The 6,773-nt window shown below is 48.8% G+C and overlaps 1 long non-coding RNA gene across 1 annotated transcript; it reads right to left on the reverse strand.

The window, feature by feature from the left end:
* Positions 1–2,190: 2,190 nt before the first annotated feature.
* On the reverse strand, positions 2,191–4,010 carry LOC139437502 (uncharacterized). The gene is made up of 2 exons (XR_011647338.1): positions 2,643–4,010; positions 2,191–2,272 (listed from the first exon to the last, which is right to left on the reverse strand). It is a non-coding gene; the product is annotated as an uncharacterized lncRNA (long non-coding RNA).
* Positions 4,011–6,773: the final 2,763 nt, after the last annotated feature.

Raw genomic sequence — 6,773 nt, forward strand, 5'->3', positions numbered from 1 at the left:
TTAGCCATTTTAAATAAAGCAGCTATGAACGCTCACGTACACGTCTATGTGTGTACAAGGTCTTTCATTACCCTTGGGTAAATATTGAGGAGTACGATTGCTGGGTCATATAAATGACGTTTAACTTTTTAAGAAGCTGTTTTTCAAAGTAGAGGTATCGTTTTACATTCGCACTAGCACTGTACGAGAATTCCAGCTGTTAGGACCAGTCTTGTCAATTTCAGCGTTGTAGATGCACTAGGCTTTTGACCTATGAACCCCATGGACTATTTCTTAGACTTTCTGAGCCTCGGTCCTCTCATGTATCAAATGGAGATAATCATATCAACCTCGGAAGGTAGTGAAGACGCCGTCAGCTGGCACACGGGAGGCACACGGCCTGGGGACTAGCACGTAGTACAAGTTCCACAAAAGTTAGCTATTTTATTATCATCAAACCCCAGCAGCCCCAGTGGCTGGTGACTTGCCCCAGGACACAGCATCCTCAGCTGGACAGCATTGTCAAGAGCTTCTTTCTTTGCATTTGGCAGTGCTGTTAGATCGGCGTAGGAATCAGAGCACCGTGTACTGTGCCAGGCACTATGCTAAGTGCTTCCATCCATTTAATGCTTGCAAAGCCCTGGGAGGTGAGTAGTTTCCCTCCATTTTACAGTAAGATGAGAAAACTGAGACTTAGAGAGGTCTATGCCCCAGGTCACATGGTGCTTAAGTGATGGTACTGGGATCTGAACCCAGGCCAGGCTGATCTGGGGTCCAGAAGTCTCGCTAATGGAGCACCTGGCTCAGGGCTAGCGAAATGCTGCAGTCATAAGAGCCCTTCTGAGACCCAGGGCTGCCTTCAGTCCGGTTCCCTAGAAGCAGAGCCTGAGGCAGGGATTGGGTTCACGTGATTTATTAGGGGAGGGTCCTGTCAGGGACGGGGGACACGGCAGGATAGGAAGGGACCCAAGCAAAGGCATGGTCTCAGGTAAAGTTGAGCGGGAAGTCTGGCCTCCAGCCCCGGTACCGGTCAGTCCCTGGCTCCCAGCTGCCCTGTGGGTGGGGGAATAATCTGGATGAGGGGCTCCTGTCAGCAAGGGCAGTTCTCTGGAGAGGGGCCCCGTGGTACACGACCAGCAGCCGGCAGGGGAATGCGTACTCTGTGGAGGGGTGGGTTTGCCAGCCCCACATGGGGCACCTCAGCCGGGCACCAGCAGCCTCCAAACAGGGGCTCGGGGTGCTGCCAGAGGCACCTCCCTGTCTTTCCTCCCCCGTGAACAGGGGTCTGGGGCACTCTGGAACATTCACTTCCCAGGCTTGTTTTGGCACATTCTCATTGGCACTGAGACTAGCATGCCGGACAAGCCCCACCAGGGATGCAATCAAAACATACATTTATTTTTGACTCCCAGTGTCTTTTTTAAACTTTATTCAGTGGAGAAACAGTCCCTCCCCCCCCCCCGCCCCCACACTGAGCGGAAACTTATTCCTATTACTTTGCTGCTCACTCTTCTGGCGTCACTTTATTTTTTTTATTTTTTTATTTTTTTATTATTGTTTGTATTCTTAATGAGCTTTTTGCATTTTATCTTCTAACCGTTGTTGTAGCCATAAAGGAAAGCTCTTAAATTTTGCTTGTTTTTGTTACCAGGAATCTTACTAGACTCTCTTATTAGTTTTTCTTTTTTTTTCTTTTTTGTCTTTATTCATCTTTCAATATCACATCCAAAAAATATGAGGTCCCCATACACCCCCCACCCCCCCCACACCATCCCTCCCCCCATAGCAACAATCCCATCCATCATCATGAGACATCCACTGCACCTGGTGAATACATCTCCGAGCACCGCTGCACCTCATGGTCAATGGTCCACATCATAGCCCACACTCTCCCACGTTCCACCCAGTGTGCCCTGGGAGGACACACAATGTCCGGCAACTGTCCCCACAGCACCACCCAGGACAACTCCAAGTCCCGAAAACGCCTCCACATCACATCTCTTCCTCCCATTCCCCACCCCCAGCAGCCACCATGGCCACTTTCTCCACACCAATGCCACATTTTCTTTGATTACTGATCACAATAGTTCATGAATAGAATATCAGTAAGTCCACTCTAATCCATATTCTATTCCTCCATCCTGTGGACCTTGGAATGGTTGTGTCCACTCCACATCTATATCAAGAGGGGGCTTAGATTCCACATGGATGCTGGATGCAATCCTCCTGCTTTCAGTTGTAGGCACTCCCGGCTCCCTGGTGTGGTGGTTGACCTTCTTCAACTCCATGTCAGCTGAGGGGGGTAAGTCCAATAAACCAGAGTGTAGGAGCTGAAGTCTGTTGAGGCTCAGGGTCTGGCCATCACATGGTCAGTCCAGAGATTCAGGCCCCCCAGGTATATATCAAACCTGGGGTCACTTTAGATCTTAAGTACAATCAATTCAGAAATTAGAATGTGAGACATTTTGATTTGGGCTTAAACACTCTCCCCTCTCCCACCTTAGGCCTGCTTCCGGCTGGCAGCCCACGGTGGGAAAGCAGGTAGGGTGGGCTCCTTTTCTATTTTTTCTCTCCCATTGGCAGCTTGCTTGCAAGACCCCCGCTCCCACAGGGAGGGGTCAGGGGGCCGGGGTGGAGATGGTGAGGGACAGGGAGGGTCTTACTTGAGCTTTCAGGGTCCTCGGTGGCTTCAAGCTTGCTGGCCTCAGCAGACATTTAAAGTTGCCTTTCTCCATCATGGGACACCATCGCTGGCCCCGCGGGGATGGCCATCTGCAATTCCTTTGACTTTGCGGATCCCTCCCTTCCTGGGTCCTCTTGCAACTCCTTCCTCTCTGCCCCTTCCAGGGAGGCCCCAAGTCGACCCCTTGTGGGCACTCTGGGTGCCTGGGAAAACACCTGCCGCCTTTGCCCTGAAACCTGGGAGCATGACGCCCTCCACCCCTCTCTGGCTCTGCCACCGGCGCCAGGCAGCCTGTTTCTCTCAGCCTCCAGACACCCCTGCCCACGTCACAGGCAGGGTCCCCCTTCACCCCGCTCCCCCCTCCCTGCCTTCCCTCCTTTAGCCATTATAGAACTGTGAGTGAATAGGGATAAGACACACAGGGGTTTTGTGTGGTCACCGCCAAGTTCAAGCAGTTCTGGGATTTGGCCTGTGTTCTTGAAAGCCGATCGCTGGTTGTCACAGCAGAGCTTTCCGGCCAAGCAACACTGTGCATATCACGAACCTCCTGAACCTCGGTGTCTTTGTGTGCCTGCTGGGGATGAAGGGGCTGCCTGGGGGCGGCTGCGAGGCCAAGTCGCTCCGCGCCTCTGCAGAGCCCTGCCAGATCCGACCCTCTGGGATTCCACGACCCCATCATGCAGCGAGGCCTTACAAGCCATCTGGCCTCTGCGTCTCAGTATTCTCATCTGTCAAATGGTCCTAAGAGCTCGGACGCATCGCGTCTCTGTGAGGTTAGTTGAGTGAACCCATGTAAAGTGCTCAGCACAGCATTTGGTAAGAACATGGGTGGTGCTGGGTTTGCTAAGACAAGGAGGGTGAGCCGGGCAGGCTCTTAGGCTGGTACTGGTGGGGCAGGGGGTGGAATCTTCTCCCACCCACCCCAGCTCCCCAGCCATTCCAGGCCCTGTTTGGAAAGGCTTCACTCGGCCCAGCTGGATTCCAGGGCCCCTGGGAACGGAAAGGACATGCTGTACCTCCAAGCAGCCATGCTGACTCAGGTTAGAAAATCAATGTGTGACCAGAAAAACACAGCTGGGTTTTCGCCTCTTCTGGGAAATCCACAGCGCCAGCCCAGGGGCATGGCTCTATCCCTGCGCCCAGGAAGGTGGCTGGCCCTGACCTGATTCCGAGGCTTGCGAGCAAAACACTGCCCCACAAAGAAAGAGGAGTCTCTGGCTCCTTGGGGCACACCAGACCCGCGGTCACATGGCTCTGCTTCACCCTCCCTGGTGCTTACTGAGCCCCCAACTTCTTCAGCCCTGGTCTGGACACTTCTCAAGCCTGGCCAGGCTCTGGCAGCTGGTTGGGCAACCCCTGACCTCAGACTGGGTCGAGCCCATCAGGGGAATGTTTTGTTCTTTAGAACATTTTGTTCTTTAAAATTCCATGGGCCAAAGAGCGCCAGCCCTCCCCATTCCCCACCCAAACCCCTTCTCTGCCATTGACCTACTGTGTAATTTGGGGCACACACTTTCACTTCTCTTGTTCCAGGTTTCCTACCTGTGAAGTGCAGACTAACCAGTACCTCTACCTTCCAGGGTTGTTCTGAGGATCAGGTAACAAGCATCAAGGGATGGACCCACTGGCAGACAGTCAAGAAGAGGGAGTTAGTATTGCAAACAGGGGAGCTAGACACCCGGTAAGAAACAGTATGGTGTATACACTACAGCAAGTCAGAGTATAGACCTGGGAGCCAGGCTGCCTGGGTTCAAACCTAGGCTTCTCTGCCAGCCTCTGTGTGGCCGCAGATAAGGTATTTAACCTCTCTGAGTCTCAGTTTCCTTCTCTGTAAAATGGGAATGATAATGATAGGGCTGTGGAGGGGATTAAGTTAGATCAGATGCACTGAGAACAGTGCTCGACACATAGTGATCACTTAATAAGCATTAACTCTTTTTAATTAGTCACACCAGTTGGTAATGCTAGGTAACAGCACAGAAATCACACAGGTTAGACTTTTGATGGGATTAACAGGGATCTCATATTTAGTGAGCATCTACTATGTACCTAGTGCTACCAGGAGCCATGCACAAGTACACACACACACGTGTGTGTGCAGATTGAGGCAGCTACTTCTGGATTAAAAAAAAACACAAACCTTTATGTTATAAAAAAAATCAGATACAGAAAACCACACAAATTAAATTTGTAGCTCAGTGAGTTCTTTTAAGGCAAACACTCTTGTAACCACCATCCAGATCAAGAGATAGAACTTTGTCAACTAGCCCTGAAGCCCCTCCATGAGCCTCATCCCCATCATCATTCCTTCCCACAAAAGTACAACAAAACTGGCCTTCATAGTAGTTCTTTTCCTGCATTCATTATGTTGTAATCACCCAAATGTGCATCCCTAGACACTATAGTCTAGTCTTCCCAGTTTTTAAAAAGACTTGACGTCTTTTGGGCCTCTTTAATCTATAGGTTCTCCCTCCATCTCTTTCTTTTCCTTATCCATTATCTGTTGAAGAACTTAGGCTGCGACTTGTAGAATTTCTCAAAGCCTGGCTTTTGTTGATCGTATCCTCACACCAAAACCCCGCATGGCCCTGTAATTTCTGGATTTCTTGCAAATTAGCTGCTAGATCAGACCCAGTTTCCATTCCTTTGGCATGATTATAGGTGATGGTAGGTTATTGTATCAAGAAGCACCTAAATGGCTGGAGTTGGCTCTTTTTTGATGTTAGCTGCTGCTGTGTACAATGCTAGGTATATTCATTCATTGCAGGTTGCAAAATGGCAATATTGAATAATATCATTTGGTTTTCATGTATTGGGGGTAATAGTTCTATAAGAAGATGCCTTTCCAAATCTACTTTTTGATTACCCAGAGCACCATTTACATAGAAAAGGTGGAATAAATATTTGATTCTTGGAAGCAGACTTGGCCCAGTGGTTAGGGCGTCCGTCTACCACATGGGAGGTCCGCGGTTCAAACCCCGGGCCTCCTTGACCCGTGTGGAGCTGGCCCACACGCAGTGCTGATGCATGCAAGGAGTGCCCTGCCATGCAGGGTTGTCCCTGCCTGGGGCAGCCCCACACGCAAGGAGTGCACGCCCAGCACGAAAGAAAGTGCAGCCTGCCCAGGAATGGCGCCACACACACGGAGAGCTGACACAAGATGATGCAACAAAAAGAAACACAGATTCCTGTGCTGCTGACAACAACAGAAGTGGACAAAGAAGAACACGCAGCAAATAGACACAGAGAACAGACAACGGGGGTGGGGGGAGAGGGGAGAGAAATAAATAAATAAATCTTTAAAATATATATATTTGATTCTTCCCTTTGTTTACCTAGTTCTCAACATAACTCACAGGCCACACTCAGGTGACCAATTATTGGTTTTGCTTAATATCATTTTGAGCTCAGGGATTTAAGCATATTTGATTATTTCAAACAATTGCAATTATTATCTTCTTTGCAGCTCAATTTGTCCCATCTTCTGGTTGGCTTCTGAGTCTTTCCATTGTGACTGCAGCAGCTTTTGACAGCTTCCCTGGGCACATCTTGTATATTTCCTGTTTCAGTTCTGGTATCAGCCATTTCTCCAAGAACTCTCCTTAGTTTTTATATGGAAAATGGTATTTCAAGACTATAATCTGGGTGTTAGCTATGCTCAGTGCTACTGGGGTGGTCATTGTTTCTAGGCCTTGGACAGAACTAGAACATTATATACATACATACATCTTTACCTACTATGCAAAGCATCTCGAGTTCAGAATATTTCCAATTCAAATGCAGCATTTACAGGGGTTTTACTTACCTGCTTCTGTTTACATCTGTAGCTCCCTTATTCCATACTATAAATCTTTGTTTTCAAGGACATAAGAAAGGATAAAATTGGAAGATTCTATATTTACTGATTTGCTTTATCCCACTTTACATATAAAACAGTCCCATTATAATAGTAAAACTACCACTACCAATTTTGAGTATTGAAAATAGATATAAAATGCTTTGCTTATAGATTTATTTATTTACTTCCCCCTCCCCCCCCCCCCCCCCGTTGTCTGCTCTCTTGTGTCCATTTACTGTATGTTCTTCTGTGTCCACTTGCATTCTTGGTGGA

Source organism: Dasypus novemcinctus, chromosome 24 (assembly GCF_030445035.2).
Source record: "Dasypus novemcinctus isolate mDasNov1 chromosome 24, mDasNov1.1.hap2, whole genome shotgun sequence".
NCBI lineage: Eukaryota > Metazoa > Chordata > Mammalia > Cingulata > Dasypodidae > Dasypus > Dasypus novemcinctus.